General features: G+C 37.7%; 1 long non-coding RNA gene across 5 annotated transcripts in view; it reads left to right on the plus strand.

The window, feature by feature from the left end:
• The window catches only part of LOC141386154 (uncharacterized), a 263,034-nt gene that overhangs the window by 198,777 nt on the left and 48,787 nt on the right, over window positions 1-15,470 (plus strand). For 3 of the 5 annotated variants that reach the window (XR_012407499.1, XR_012407496.1, XR_012407495.1), the window contains one exon: window positions 13,352-13,469. This is a non-coding gene — a long non-coding RNA (uncharacterized lncRNA). Of the gene's footprint in view, window positions 1-163; window positions 262-13,351; window positions 13,470-15,470 lie in introns of all 5 variants that reach the window. The other 2 variants (XR_012407498.1, XR_012407500.1) reach the window with 2 other exon arrangements.

The following is a 15,470-nucleotide window of genomic DNA, read 5'->3' on the forward strand; positions in this document are numbered from 1 at the left end:
GCATTCTTGCGTGTTCTGCTAAGTGTGTGTGTGTGTGTGTGTGTGTGTGTGTGTGTGTGTGTGTGTGTGTGTGTGTGTGTGTGTGTGTGTGTGTGTGTGTGTGGATGAGTTTCTCCCCGCTGTGCTTTTGTTCACACCAGTGAAATGAATTGTCTCCCCACAGGACTCAGAAACTCAAAAACACAACAGCGGCGCTCTCTAAATGAACTAGAGTGAGTGTGACACGGCTTTCATTCACACACAATACTTCCCCCATCAAAGGCAAGAGGCGCAAGTATTATTTTAACAATTTAAAACAATTAAATCTGTCAAAATAAGCTGTGAATGCACTGCAGAACACACTTAATTACTGCTTTTCCTCCCCGATGGAGCTTTCGCTAAAGACAACAGATAATGCATTTGTAAGACCACTGTAAGTGAAACACAAGAGAACCATCTGCAGTGTGTGTGTGTGTGTGTGTGTGTGTGTGTGTGTGTGTGTGTGTGTGTGTGTGTGTGTGTGTGTGTGTGTCGCAGGATTCTTCCTCGCAGCTACGACTGCTGTTCTTCTTTTGTCATGCAAGAAAACAAAGTCCAACTCATCCAGCCTCACATAATACTGATTTCATATGAGTGCTTGAGTGTGTATGTGTGTGTGTGTGTGTATGTCTTGTAATCCTTACATTGGAATGTCCCCACAAGTATAGGAGAACCAGTTAAATTTTAATGAAGTCCCCATAAAGATAGCTGTACAAGTGTGTGTGTCCCTTGTATTCCTCACATAATGGTGACCAAATGTTCCCACAAGTATAACAGCACCAGTCCCCATAAAGAAAGCTGTAAAAGTGTGTGTGTGTGTGTGTGTGTGTGTGTGTGTGTGTGTGTGTTTGTATTCGTGTATGTGTCATGTATTTCTTACATTGTTGGGACCAAATGTCCCCACAAGTATAGTAGAACTAGTTCATTTTTAGTAAAGATACTTGCTACGTACAGGTGTGTGTGTGTGTGTGTACCTTGTATTCCTTTACGTTGAGGGAACCAGATGTCCCCAGAAGTATAGCAGAAACACTTACATTTAAATATAAGTCCCCAATATAAGACAATATAATATTAAGTCCCCATAAATATAGTGTGTGTATGTTTGTGTGGGAGTGTTTGTGTGTGTTTGCGTGTGTGTATAGCTTGTATTCGTTACATTATGGGTACCGAATATCCCCACAAGAATAGCAGAACCAGTTAATTTTCAAGTCCCCAAAAAGATAGCTGTACAAGCGTGTGTGTGTGTGTGTTCCTTACGTTGTGAGGACCATATGTCCCCACATATATAGCAGAAACAGTTAAATTTAAATTTCAATAAATCATCATAAAGATAGTTAACAAGTGTGTGTGGGTTTGTGAGGTTGTGTGTAAATTGTATTCATCACGTTGTGGGGACCAAATGTCCCCAAAAGTATAGCCGAACCAGTTACATTTTAATACAGTCCCCATAAAGATAGGTGTACAAGTGTGTGTGTGTGTGTGTGTGTGTCATGTATTCCTTACATTGTAGGGACCAAATGTCTCCACAAGTATAGCAAAACCAATTATTTTTTTTATAATTTTTTTTTATTAAAGTCCCCAAAAAGATAGCTGTACAAGCGTATGAATGTTTGTGTGTGTGTGTCATGTATTCCTTACATGTCCCCACAAGTACAGCAGGACCAGTTCATTTTCAGTAAAGTCCCCATAAAGATAGCTGTACAAGTGTGTGCGTTTGTGTGTGTATGTGTGTGTGTTGTGTATTCCTTACATTGTGGGGACCAAATGTGCCCACGGATATAGCAGAGCCAGTTCATTTTAGCAAATTCCTTGTGAAGGTATCTGTACAAATGTGTGTGTGCGTCATGTATTTCTTACATTCTGGGGACAAGTTCACATAATACATATTCCTTATGAGTGCTTTACTATCTGTGTCTTGTACTTCTTATGTTGGAATGTCCCCACAAGTATAACAAAACCAGCACGCTTTCAGTTAAATCCTAGTAAAGATAGCTGTACAAGTGTGTGTGTGTTTGTGTGTGTGTGTGTGTGTGCATGTGTCTTGTGTTCCTTACATTGTGGGGACCCAATGTTTCCACAATTTGGACTTTGTGGGGATTTTTTTTTTTTGTCTCCATTAGGACAATAGCTCATAAATCACACTTAATTATGTATTTTGAGAATGTGAAAATGCAGATTGTTTTCTGTGAGGTTTGGATTTGGGAAAGAGGACAGAATATACAGTATAAACATCATTCTGTCTATGGGACGTCCCCATAAATATAGCTGTACAAGTGTACGTGTGTTTGTGATTAAATCAAATACTTGACCCAAATCCTTTAATATGTAATAGTTGCATTGTTTGTTTGTTTGTTTGTTGCTGATGATTATTGGTAAGTGTGTAACAGGCTCTCATATATTGTGTAGAGCGTCGTGTTAAATATGCAGGACTCCATCTGCAGGGGTCCTGGGGGGCTGCTCTTGCTCTGTGTTTCATCTGAGACTTTACAATCACATTAATTAGAATTAATAACTATAACGAGAAAGTAGAATCACTGCAACTTAAAGCACATCAAATGCTCAAGTCCAAACCTTCCTCCAGGGTCAATAGTACAATACAATATTTATACAATATTGCATGTCAATATTATTAGCCCCTTCAGCAATATTTGTTTTGATTGTCTCCAGAACAAACCACTGTTATACAAGACTTGCCTAATTACTCTAACTTTACCCTAATTAACCTAGTTAAGCCTTTAAATCTCACTTTAAGCTGAATGAAAGGGTATTGTGCTGCCATCATGATTATTAGAAATTAGTTAATAAATCTGTCATGTTTAGAAATTAGGGGAACATTTAACAGGGGACAGCGCGGTGGGTAGCACTGTCACTTCACAGCAGGAAGGTCCCTGCTTCGAGCCTTGACTGGGTCAGTTGGCATTTCTGTGTGGAGTTTGCATGTTCTCCCTTTGTTGGCGTGGGTTTCCTCCGGGTGCTCCGGTTTCCCCCAAAGTCCAAACACATGCGCTAGGGGAACGCGCATGTGTTGGTGTTGGGTTGCAGCTGGTGTTGGGTTGCAGCTGGAAGGGCATCCGCTGCATAAAAAATATGATGGATAGGTTGGAAGTTCATTCCACGGTGGCGACCGCTGATTAATAAAGGGACTAAGCTGAAAAGAAAATGAATGAATGAAAGAATAAATGTTGGCAACAACACAGCGTTTAATAGACGAACAGTCTTATACATACACCACGTTTAACTATAATAACTGGCGATTAAACTCAAAGTGTGATTTAATATGTGACTGAAATGTTTACATCTGTCAAAAATGACTGAATTCTCCTCACAAGCATGAACATTTTTGGATGTTTCAGTGTGTGTGTGTGTGTGTGTGTGTGTGAACGAGGGTGTATGGGTGTTTCCAAGTGATGGGTTGCAGGTGGAAGGGCATTCGCTGTGTAAAACAAATGCTGGATAAGTTGGCGGTTCATTCCGCTGTGGCGACCCCTGATTAACAAAGGGACTAAGATGAAAAAAAATGTATGAATGAATGAACATTTAACAGGAGGGTTAATAATTCTGAACCATGTACTTAACACCTTACCTTTACTCATTTTTATTGTACTGTAATAACATTTGTAAAGCTGCTTTTGGCCAGCGGAGAAATTAAAATGTTCGTGCCCAACTGAGTCTGGTTCTCTCAAGGTTTTTTTTTTCTTCACTCCCATCAGGTGAAGTTTTTTTTCCCTCTCCGCTGTCGCCACTGGCTCCCATTGTTCAGGATTGGTAGAGCTACGCATCGATGAATTTGCTCTTCAGTGTTTGAACTCTCAGTAATGATTAAATCACACTGAACTGAGCTAAACTGAACTGAACTGAACTTAAACACTAAAACCTGAACCACACTGTTCCAGTTACTATGACTATTTATGTAAAGCTGCTTTGACACGATCTACATTGTAAAAGCGCTATACAAATAAAGCTGAATTGAATTGAATTTTGGAATGATAATTATTGTCAAGAGTACTGTACAAATCAACTTGAACTGAATTGAATCTAGTTAGTAATTTAGCATTAGACATAATCTGCTGACATGCTTTGCATTTGCATTTTTTAACATTGTATATAATCTGTGGACTTTGGAAGTATAGTAACTAAAATGTCCATTTATTCATTCATTCGTTCATTCATTTTAATTTCAGCTTAGTCTCTTTATTAATCCAGGGTTGCCACAGTGGAATGAACCGCCGTAACTAAAATGTAACAAAATAAAATAACGACTTTTTTACTTTTTTATTTAAGTTTGACAGTGCAAATGCAATTGGAATCACTTGTCTGGAAACTCATAATATTTTAGACAAAAAATATTACTTTACAAACTGTATTGTGCATCAACCATTAAAACATTTGCGTATTATTCAGTAATACTGCTGAAAGGCGCACTGTAAAAAATGGCCGTGATTTCAACGGTAAAAAACTGTAAAAATGCTACAGTACAAATCCGTAACCTGGTTAACGGATATGTTTCCTTAATATATACTGCGAATAACCGTAAATTGACTTTCCCAGAATTCCCTGCATGGCACATCACTTTTTATGCATTTTGTTGACACTAATATGGATCTTTTTAGTTGTTTCCCCAATCAGTTATGTACATTAGAGATTTATGTTACAGCTAATGTTGATAAACAATGTTTATTTCATGACTTTAATTTTATGCGTGTTACCATACTGGTGTTCAGTAGCTGTGTGGATGACATTGAGCACCTTCTATATGCTGAGACTCTTTACTGCTTGTGGGAAGAGTTGATTGTGATGAGCTTTGGCTCATTATGTAACCTCCTCATCACCACCTGCATGTAGGTGTGCTAACGTGTCTAACTGTGTAACAAAAGATGTGTAGATGTTGATCATTCAAAATACAGACATATTACCTCTATAAATTAATAAAATACGGTAATTTACCGTAAAAATGAAAAATTACTTTTACGGTTTATACCGTGTTTTAAACGGTTTAGTACTGGCAACCACAGCTGCCGTTTTTATACCGTAAATTTTACGAATTTATTTTTTACAGTACATATTAAAAACTGAATAAATATACCGCGGGGAAAGTCTCAGAAAACATTTTTGTAAAAGTGCTGTTGTCTTGAATTTCCCCTGGATGTTGGTAGCAAAGAAAGAAATCCTTATATGCAAAGAAAACAAATGTAATTGGTTAACAAATTAAGTTATGTATAATAACATGACATGACGCAGGGAAAAAGTATTGAACACATGAAGAAAGGAAGGTGTAGAAAGCCCAGACAGCAGCTGAAATCTCTCAGTAGTTCTTCAGCAAGCCTCTGCCCTTCCTCAGTGTAATTGAATATCATCTGCTTCAGTCCAACATCTGCATTAGCAGGAGGATGAAGATTAACCCAGAGCGGACATTTCAACAAGGCAAGAATCCAAAACACAGCCAAGGAGACTCTCAGATGCTTTCAGAGGAAGAAGATCAAGCTGTAGAATGGCCCAGCCAATCACCTGATCTGAATCCAATAGAAAATACAGAATAAAGCTCAGAGTTAATAGACGAGTCCCACAGAAGCATCCAGATTTGTACACTCTGTTGAAGTCTGTGAGAAACTCACACCTGAGCAACACACATGTACATTTTTTGAAGTAACTTACATAACATGGGTGGCACGGTGGCTAAGTGGTTAGCACTGTCACTTCACAGCAAGAAGGTTGCTGGTTCGAGTCCCAGCTGGGTCAGTTGTCAATTCTGTGTGGAGTTTGCATGTTCTCCCTGTGTGTTCCTCACAGTCCTAACATATGCACTATAGGGCAATTGATGAGCTAAACTGGTCGTGGTGTATGAGTGTGTGTGTGTGTGTGTGTGTGTGTGTGTGTGTGTGTGTGTGTGTGTGTGTGTGTGTGTGTGTGTAAATGAGTGTTTATGGGTGTTTCCTAGTACCAGGTTGCAGCTGGAAGGGCATCTGCTGGATAAGTTGATGGTTCAATCGTACACAAGTACCATTGGCACAATTAGATCACCATTACAACCATCATCAATACACAATAACCCCATCACAACACACACGTTACATAAAATACACAACTCTACAGCATCACACAATCAATCGCCATGAAAACAAATCAAAGCAAACGAGAAATCAGAGAGGAATACGGTGATCCAGAGCCTTTTTTATGTTTATTACTGTTATTTGTTTAACCATTCGCCTTACTGGAAAGCCTCAGGAGCTGCTATTTGTCAGACTGATTGTTATTATATATTTTTGAGCTTCTGTCCATCTTTTGTTCCTCAATTTATCCATTTAAGATGGAGCAGATCCTGAAAAGCGTCTCTTGTGAAGTGAAAAGGCTTTCGGTGCCTGTGGTGATTCCTGTGTAGTTTATCAGACGGAAGCAAAGATTGACTCCGTCTGCCACGGACGCATTCGTGATAATAAATAAATATGTTGTCCATCTTAAGTGCTGCTTATTGCGTTTCTTCGGAGCCAAATATGATTTTTTTTCCTCCTTATGTCTGAAGCGCGGATCAGAAATGGACTCTGTTAACTCAGAAGCGCTGATCTCAATCACGTGTGATTACATCTGCGCCGTCCATACATCCATCTGCCCATCTCCTGCTCTATCTGTCTCATAGCACACACACACACTCAGAAACACACACTTACGGGAAAAAGAGGGAAAAATGCACTTTAAGCTAGATAGGAAGTAAACGTAATCATCAAAATGTCATTTTGAGTTTAGTGGAAGTTACTTTAGTTCATGCAGATGCTGTTTTTCTGTTTCTGTTCTGTGTGTGTGTCAGTTTCTTGTGAGTCCCCACAAGTATAGTAAAACCAGTAGATTTTGACGTTATGGAACTTTGGTTCCTATAAGGAAAATAGCTGATAAATCAGACAGAAAGAAGTATTTTGAAAATGTAAAAATGCAGAAATGTGTGTGTGTTTCTTATAAGGACCAGATGTCCCCACGAGTATAGTAAAACCAGTCAATTTTGAATATGTGAAGACTTTTTTGTTTTTATAAGGAAAAACACTTATAAACTCCACAGAAAGAAGTATTTTGAAAATGTACAAATGCAGAAATGCCTCCATGTGTGTCTATGTGTGTTTGTGTACCTTGTATTCCTTATGTTCTGGGGACCAAATGCCCCCACAAGAATAGCACAACCAGTTCATTTTGACCTTGTGGGGACTTTTTGTCTGTGTGCATTTGTGTAGGATACTTGTGAGGACCAAATGTCCCCACAAGTAAAGTAAAACCAGTAGATTTTAACTTGTGAAGACTTTTTTGTCCCCATAAGGAAAATGGCTTATAGAACTAAACAGAATGAAGTATTTTCATGTGTGTTCCTTATGATGACCAGATGTCCCCACCAGTAAAGTAAAACAAGGTTTTTTGACTTTTTTGTTTTTCTACTGGAATTTGCTCATAAATTCCACAGAAAGAAGTAATTTCAAAGTATCCAAATGCATGTGTGTGTGCGTGTGTGTGTGTGTGCACGTGTATGTGCGTGTGTGGTGCATGTGTGTATGTATGTGCGTGTGTGGGTGCGTGTGTGTGTGTGTATATATTTTGTATTCTTCATGTTGTGGAGACCAAAGTCCCTAGAAGTATAGTAGAACCAGTTAATTTTGACCTTGTGGGGACTTTTCGTCTCCATGTGTTTATGTTTCTTGTATTCCTTATGTTCTGCGGACCAAATGACCCCACAAGAATAGCACAACCAGTTAATTTTGATCTTGTGGGAACTTTTTTGTTTTCATGAGGAAAAAACGCTCATAAATTCCACAGAAAGAAGTATTTTGAAAGTGTACAAATGCAGAAATGTTTGTGTGTGTATGTACCTTGTATTACTTATGTTGTGGGGACCAAATGCCCCTATAAGTATAGCAGAACCAGTTAATTTTGACCTTGTGGAGACATTTTTATCTCCTTGTATGTATGTACCTTGTATTCCTTATGTTCTGGGGACCAAATGACCACACAAGAATAGCACAACTGGTTAATTTTGACCTTGTGGGGACTTTTTTTATCTCAATGTGTGTATGTTCCTTGTATTCCACTCGTTCTGGGGACCTAATGACCCCACAAAAATAAGCCAACCAGTTAATTTTGACCTTGTGGGGACTTTTTAGTCTAGTGTGTAGTCCATGTCTCTTAAATAAGCAGTAACTAAGCAATTTAAAACTGTAAGTAAGTGTAAAATATTATGTTAATCTGCATGTCTTAGAGAATCAGTAGTATATTATCTCCATAGTTAAAAGTTCAAATGTTAATTTAATTTGTGGAGCATCAGTTCAGAGCATTGTTCAATTAGCTAATCTAAAAATCTAACAATTATCATTTTGATCAGTTGTTTGGGAGGCAAATCTTTCATATTATGTGAATCATGAATCATTCTAGGAATAAATTTAATTTATTCAAACAATTAATTAAACAGAATTTAACAGAAAAAAAAACAGAATTTAACAGGAAAATTAAACAGCCCACATTTCACAAAAATGTTCTCTTGAACTTTATTTCCATTGGAGAGAGTCATTAAAATTAAATGTATAAGAGTTCCCAAATAAATGTTTCTTTAGTATCAGATCACAGTAGAATGATTTCAGCTTTGGATCACATGAATCAATGAATATAACAATAGCTTAAATTTGTTGTTGTTTTGTTTGTGTGTTTTATGATCGCATAAATGCAAAGTTACCAGCCCTAAACCTTTGCATTCAGTGGTGCGCTTCATATACAATCTGCTCGTCTTGTATGCATGTTTTCTTCATAAGCCCTTATGAGAGATGTGTGTTTGATGATAAAATAACAAGTCTTCCAGTTTAATGGCTCTATTCCTCTGCTGGTCCTGAGACAGCGGATGGGATCGGGGCGGGTGTGGGTCGCGCTCATGATTAATGTGTAACGGGCGTTTCTGCGCTGTCATGCGTGACCGTGCGAGGTGTCTGCTGTCCGCTTCATAATGAGAATAAGGCAGGTAATTGTCACGGTGTTTGAGGAGTCATCTTTTATCAAACGGGCAATTCATCTTCCGGCCGTAAAGAATAAAACAGGTACATTGATTTATTGCCGACTCCAAGAGACCCCATCACTCAGCTCTCTTTATGAAAATCAAGGTGTTTGTTTAAACAACCCCGAGGAGGAAAGCACACCCACATGAAAACAATAATACTATAGTCATTTATAGTAAGAACTGTTGAACAATACTGTATTAAATTACTTGAGTTTATCAGTTGTGGCGATTCTACAGTTGCTATGGTAACACAACAACTAGTGTAGTTGATCTGTTACGGTCATTCTATAGTTGCCATGGTAACACAACAACTATTGTAATTGATCTGTTGTGGTAATTCAATAGTTGCTATGGTAACAACAACTGTTTCCATTGATCTGTCTTGGTGATTTTATAGTTGCTATGGTTAAACAACAACTATTGTACTTGATCTGTTGTGACTGTTTTGTTGCTATGGTAACACAACAACTATTTTAATTGATCTGTTGTGCTAATTCAACAGTTGCTATGGTAACAACAACTATTGTGATTTATCTGTTGTGGTGATTTTAGAGTTGTTATGGCAACACAACAACTATTGTAATCGATTTGTTGCGGTGATTCTGTAGTTGCTATGGTTACACAACAACTGTCGTATTGATCGGTATTGAAGATTTTGTAGTGGCTATGGTAACACAACAACTATTGTAATTGACCAGTTGTTGTGGTTCTGTTGTTGCTATGGTAACACAACAACTATTGCCTTGATCTGTCTTGGTGATTTTGTAGTTGCTATGGTAACACAACAACTATGGTAATTGAACTGTTGTGGTGATTCTAAAGGTGCTATGGTAACAGAACAACTATAGTAATTGATGTGTTGTGGTGTTTCTATAGTTGCTATGGTAACACAACCACTATTGTATCGTTCTGTTTTGATTCTATAGTTGCCATGGTAACACAACAACCGTTGTAATCGAACTGTTGTGGTGCTTCTGTTGTTGTTGCTATGATAACACAATAACTAAAGTAATTAATCTGTTTTCGTGACTACGGTTGCTATGGTAACACAACAACTATTGTAATTTATCTGTTGTTGTGATTCTTTTGTTGCTATGGTAACACAACAACTATCGTATTGATCTGTATTGGTGATTTCATAGTTGCTACGGTAACACAAAAACTATTGTGATCTAGCTGTCGTTGTGATTCTATAGTTGCTATGGTAACACAACAACTATTGTAATTGATCTGTTGTGCTAATTCAACAGTTGCTATGGTAACAACAACTATTGTGATTGATCTGTTGTGGTGATTTTAGAGTTGTTATGGCAAAACAACAACTATTGTAATCGATTTGTTGCGGTGATTCTGTAGTTGCTATGGTTACACAACAACTGTCGTATTGATCAGTATTGGAGATTTTGTAGTTGCTATGGTAACACAACAACTATTTTAATTGACCTGTTGTTGTGGTTTTATTGTTGCTATGGTAACACAACAACTATTGCCTTGATCTGTCTTGGTGATTCTTTAGTTGCTATGGTAACACAACCACTATTGTATCGTTCTGTTTTGATTCTATAGTTGCCATGGTAACACAACAACTGTTGTAATCGAACTGTTGTGGTGCTTCTGTTGTTGTTGCTATGATAACACAATAACTAAAGTAATTAATCTGCTTGCGTTACTTTACGGTTGCTATGGTAACACAACAACTATTGTAATTGATCTGTTGTTGTGATTCTTTTGTTTCTATGGTAACACAACAACTATCGTATTGATCTGTCTTGGTGATTTTATAGTTGCTACAGTAACACAAAAACTATTGTAATCTATCTGTCGTTGTGATTCTATAGTTGCTATGGTAACACAACAACTATTGTAATTGGTTTGTTGTGATTCTATTGTTGCTGCTATGGTAACACAATAACTAGTAAAAAAAACAATCAAATTTCAACAAAATGTTAAATATTTTTTGGTTTCTGCTAATTTTTACTCCTTTAAAAATGTATTTAATGTTTTCCCATTACATATTAAATTGGCATACGCATTTTTGGACTGTTGTCATAAACTGTTTTGTTAGATTAGCTCCAGATTAGGCTAATTTAATGTATATCCACAAACATAACACTGTAAAGCTTCCTGTAGAAAATATCAATTTACAAGAGGCTTGTGAGGACTGTACTCATATATCCTGAGCACTGTAAACTATAATACACTTTGCTGTAGTATGATTCAATAACACTATAGTGTTCACTATATGAGCTGCTATAGCATTCATCGCTCTCAGAAAATGGCTTAATATTTCATCAGAAGCTGACAATAGAAATGAGAGAGCGCTACGGCCTCCCACTACATTATTGTGATGTATTTTACATGTGACATGTGGTACTGGCAGAGATCACTGAGTGTTTTTCTCCGTTACAAAGGAGCATAAAAAGTTTGTGTTGGTCCCCCGGGGGTCTGGAATCTAAACAGCACCTGTGAGAGCAGATGGGGATGGGGAATGAATGCGGTACGGCGAGACCTGCTGAGAGAGAAACGGCCGCTGTTGTTGATCCGCTCACGATGCGTTTAGGAAAGAGTCGCTCTTATTAAACACACACTTGAACTCTCACACAGCAGAGCAGATCTGTCGTTTCTCTCACAGTGATGCATGAGGGGAAAAACAAATGTTCTGTCATCTTTACTGACACATCCCACATGAAAATAGAAAAAAAACAATGGTTATATTTTGAACCATGTTTTAAAGTACTTGAAATATTCGGTTGTGGTGATTATATAGTCGCTATGGTAATTATTATTATTTATTATACTGCAAAACAACCGGTACAACTGCAGTAATAAACAAAGCATACTACAATTGTTATTATAGTTTATCAGTTCACAGTAAAGTATACACTGGAGCATTTATTAACAAAATGTGTATATATACGCTCACCGGCCACTTTATTAAGTACACCTTACTAGTACCGGGTTGGACTCCTTTTGCCATCAGAACTGCCTTAATTAAGATTTGCTCCATATTGATGTGATAGCATCACACAGTTGCTGCAGATTTGTCAGCTGCACATCCATGATGCCAATCTCCTGTTCCACCACATCCCAAAGCTGCTCTATTGGATTGAGATCTGGTGACTGTGGAGGCCATTTGAGTACAGTAAACTCATTGTCATGTTCAAGAAACCAGTCTGAGATGATTGAGCTTTATGACATGCTGCGTTATCCTGCTGGAGGTAGCCATCAGAAGATGGAGACACTGTGCTCATAAAGGGATGGACATGGTCAGCAGCAATACTCAGGTAGGCTGTGGCGTTGACACCATGCTAATGGACTCAAAGTGTGCCAAGAAAATCTCCCCCACACCATTACACCACCACCACCGGCCTGAACCACTGATACAAGGCAGGATGGATCCATGCTTTCATGTTGTTGAGGCCAAATTGTGAGCCGAGCATCTGAATGTGTCAGCAGAAATGGAGACTCATCAGAGCAGCAACGCTTCTCCAATCTTCTATTGTCCAGTTTTGGTGAGTCTATGTGAATTGTAGCCTCAGTTTCCTGTTCTTAGCTGACAGGAGCGGCACCCGGTGTGGTCTTCTGCTGCTGTAGCCCATCCGCCTCAAGGTTGGACGTGTTGTGTGTTCAGAGATGCTCTTCTGCAGAGCTCGGTTGTAACGAGTGATTATTTGAGTTACTGTTGCCTTTCTATCAGCTGGAACCAGTCTGGCCATTCTCCTCTGACCTCTGGCACCAACAAGGCACACAGAACTGCTGTTCACTGGATATTTACTCTTTGTAGGACCATCTTCTGTTAACCCTAGAGATGGTTGTGCGTGAAAATCCCAGTAGATCAGCAGTTTCTGAAATACTCAGAGCAGCCCGTCTGACACCAACAACCATGCCACGTTCAATGTCACTTAAATCCCCTTTCTTCCCCATTCGGATGCTCGCTTTGAACTGCAGCAGATCGTCTTGACCATGTCTACATGCCTAAATGCATCGAGGTGCTGCCATGGCATTATCTGATTAGAAATTTGCGTTAACGAGCAGTTGGTCAGGTGTACCTAATAAAGTGGCCGGTAAGCATATATGTAAATTGCATATCGTTTATGGCCACAAAATTACGTCTAATATATATATTTGTTTTACTGCTTCATGTGTGATTTTATAAGGAATAAAAATGTGTTATGATGTAGGACTGTAAAGCAATTCTCAGAGTCCTCCAAATAAAGTAGAGTTGTGTCCTTTGTGCACTCCTCTCCTGTCTTTAAGCGCCTCTGAGTGCATTTGTTTCATTGGCTGTTTGACTAAGCGGATGTGCTGTGTTCCTGACAGATGAAGAGAGCGAGCGGAGGGCAGTCAGACTCTCCACATCATGACCTCCTGTCACACAACAACCTTTCTGCGCTCATTTTGAGGGACGGTGACCCTCGCGGGACGCAGAGGTCAAAAGGTCAGCAGCGTGTCAATCAAATCATACTCTCTCTCCCTCTTTCTCTCTGTGCCTCCACACTCTTTCCTTGACGTCCTTATGTTCCAGCCATGCTAAACTTTATTCAGCTTGTCAGAGTTAAGAATTGACAAAATGCCTTCTCACCCTCAGTGTCACATTTAATATATACAGTTGAAGGCAGAATGATTCGCCCTCCTGTGATTTTTCTCTTTCAATTATTTCCCAAATGATGTTGAAGAGATTGAGGAGTTTCTCACAGTATTTCCTACACTCTAAAAAATATTGTTTGGACAAAACAAAAAAATTAACGCAACAGTTTGCATTCAAGTTACGACAACATCTAACAAAATGAGGTTCAGACAACAAACTTTATTATGTTAGCCGAATCTTTTCCTCGTAAATCAGAGGGATTTTTACATTGCATAAACTCCGTTTTTTAAGTTGAATACTCAAAAAAATAATTAGTTTTAAACAGTTTTTTAATTAAAATTCACAACAAATCCAGCGTTATGTGCGTAATTGCATGTTTTCAAGTTTAGAACCTCAAATAAATTAAGTAGCTGAAATTGTTTAATTTTTAGGGTTTTTTTTTAGCAAATTTACTGTTCATGCTTGTATGAAATTCATTTAACAACAAAATTTTTGTTTTCCAGTAATTTTATTTTTATTAAACAGATTTTTATTGTTTTACGAAACAAAAACATGTAGTGTTCCATATTATCAGTATAAAAAAACAACAAAGAACATCAGTGTGTGGGAAAATACAAAGCAACTCCATTAGTGTGGACAAATTGAGTTATCAACCCAATTTCTTTGGGTTGCTACAAGTTAAATATTGTTTTAAAGTGATTAACATTTTTGTTTACCTTTAAATTAGCCGAATTTTTAAATTGATGTAATTATCAATATTTTCCTGTTTTGAAGCTTAATAAAATTATTCTGGCAATTTAAAAGTTTTAATCTAATCAGCATTTCAGAATTTTTACAATAATGTATTAAGCTATGTAGTGGTAACAGACCTCTTGAGTAATTTTTTAGAGTGTATAATATTTTTTCCTTCTGGAGAAAGTCTTATTTGTGTTATTTCAGCTAGAATAAAAGCAGTTTTTAATTTTTATTAAAGCATTTTAAGGTCAATATTATTAGCCCCATCTATCAATATTTGTTTTGGATTGTCTCCAGAACACCACTGTTATTCAAATACCGTATAATACACCACTGCATAGTCAAATATTATGTGCTGTCATCATGCCACACATAAAAGTAATCCATTTTTAGAGATTAAAACTATTATGTTCAGAAATGTGTTTAAAAAATCGGTCACACTTTACAATGAGGTTCATTAGTTAATGTTTATTAATGCATTTACTAACATGAACAAACAATGAACAATACATTTACTACTGTATTTGTTCATGTTTGTTAATGTTAGTTAATGAAAATACAGTAGTTCATTGTTAGTTCATGTTAACTCATGGTGCATTAACTAATGTTAACAAGCATGCACTTGGATGTAAATAATGGATTAGTAAATGTTCAATTATGATTAATAAATGCTGTACATGTGTTGTTCATGATTAGTTCATGTTAGTAAATGCATTAACTAATGAACCTTATTGTAAAGTGTTACCAAAAAATCTTTCCATTAAGTGAAGTTTATTGATAAACTAATTTCGAGAGGAGAACATGCTTATGATTGATAGCAGCTGGTTATGAAAGAGCTTGCGTGGGTTTTCTCTGGGTTCCTCGGTTTCCTCCCACCATCCAAACACATACACCATAAGTAAATTGACAACTCCAAAGTAGCATCTTAAGCTCAAACTCCCCTCTTGCCCTTCAAACGGGAGCGAGCCCCGGGCTCGAGGTTATTCTGAGCTCAGGGCTCTCTCCCAGGAAAGAATGCCAAGTATGAACTCTTGAAATAGTGTGACATTTTACACACTTCTTCCTGCAGAGGATGTTTCAGGGCCTGGATATGGATTTTCTTGCACTATAACAAAT

The sequence above is a fragment of the Danio rerio genome, chromosome 6 (genome assembly GCF_049306965.1).
Source record: "Danio rerio strain Tuebingen ecotype United States chromosome 6, GRCz12tu, whole genome shotgun sequence".
In the NCBI taxonomy this organism is placed as follows: domain Eukaryota; kingdom Metazoa; phylum Chordata; class Actinopteri; order Cypriniformes; family Danionidae; genus Danio; species Danio rerio.